We start from the raw sequence: 1,182 nt of genomic DNA, 5'->3' as shown, positions 1-1,182 counted from the left end.
GAGTGAGGCTGTGGATGTCTTGTTCCGTTACGTCCCCAGAGGCCTGGCATGTACCAGTGGAACGGCTGGATGGAGTATGGCTATTTCCTTACGTGTCTTTCTCACCCTTCTTCTCCCTTGTCAGGTCCCCAAGGGCAAGGCCATGATCCAGGTCTGCCAGGTCCCCAAGGGCAAGGCCATGATCCAGGTCTGCATTCCCACACTGATCTCCGACCCCACCTTGGCCTGGAACGTCACAGGGATCAACAAATGTTATATAGTTGAATGGTGACATGTTTTTTCCCGGTCTTCCTAAGGTTGATATTTTAACTATTCTTAAAGAAACTATGATGCGTTGTGATAAAAGATTAATAATAATAATATCCATGGCAGGCATTGAAGCTGGCTGTTGTTACCCAATTATTCCCCAGGAGAGCATGTTCTTTGACCACAAACATCTCTGCAGTCCTTTGTAATTCACTGCCTCAGCCCTGATCAACCCTGATGGATCAGCAAGGCAGTGTCACTGTAGTCCCACTTTTACAGAAAATAAAAGTTTAGGAACATTAGGTGGCATGGCCACCAGCAGCTGAGCTGGGGCTCAGACCCAGGCCTTCTGTGTCCTGGCCCTGTGACTCACCACTCCGTAGCTCCTGAGCCTGGATTTTAAGTTCCACAAAGGCAGAAACCACACATGCCGCCCTACTGCACGTGGTGCCCAGTGCAGTGCCTGGTGAGGGAAGAGCTAGTAATACCTGTTGAATGAATGCAAGAGTGAATAAATGCCATCTGGAAAGTCTTTTCAGGAGGGGGCCTTAGCTGCAGGGGCCAGACTCTTCCCTCCTTGGAGAGACCACCCAAAGATGCTCTCTCTGGTCAGGGCTCTGTCTTAGTGGGGATCCCACAAGGAGAGGAGGAGAGAGGTCCCAGATGGGAAGAAAAAGAGTCACATACAGCAGCACCTCCTGAGCACAGCACTTTACAGTCTGCAAATCTTCGCATTCACTGCCTCTCCCTGGGCTCTCAAAGGAGCTCTGCAAACAGGCAGAACAAATAAATGAAAAAGAAAAAAAAGAAAGAAAAGCTCTTTTGCCCTCTTTGCAAAACCAACATGTATGTTTTTTGTAAACAATTTAGAACTGTGCTGTCCAATGTAGTAGCCACTAGCTATGTATGGCTATTTACACTTGAACAGTGCTAAGT

This window comes from Propithecus coquereli, unplaced genomic scaffold, assembly GCF_000956105.1.
Source record: "Propithecus coquereli isolate 6110/MARCELLA unplaced genomic scaffold, Pcoq_1.0 Scaffold341, whole genome shotgun sequence".
Classification (NCBI taxonomy): domain Eukaryota; kingdom Metazoa; phylum Chordata; class Mammalia; order Primates; family Indriidae; genus Propithecus; species Propithecus coquereli.
Note: the sequence above shows the minus strand (reverse complement) of the source record.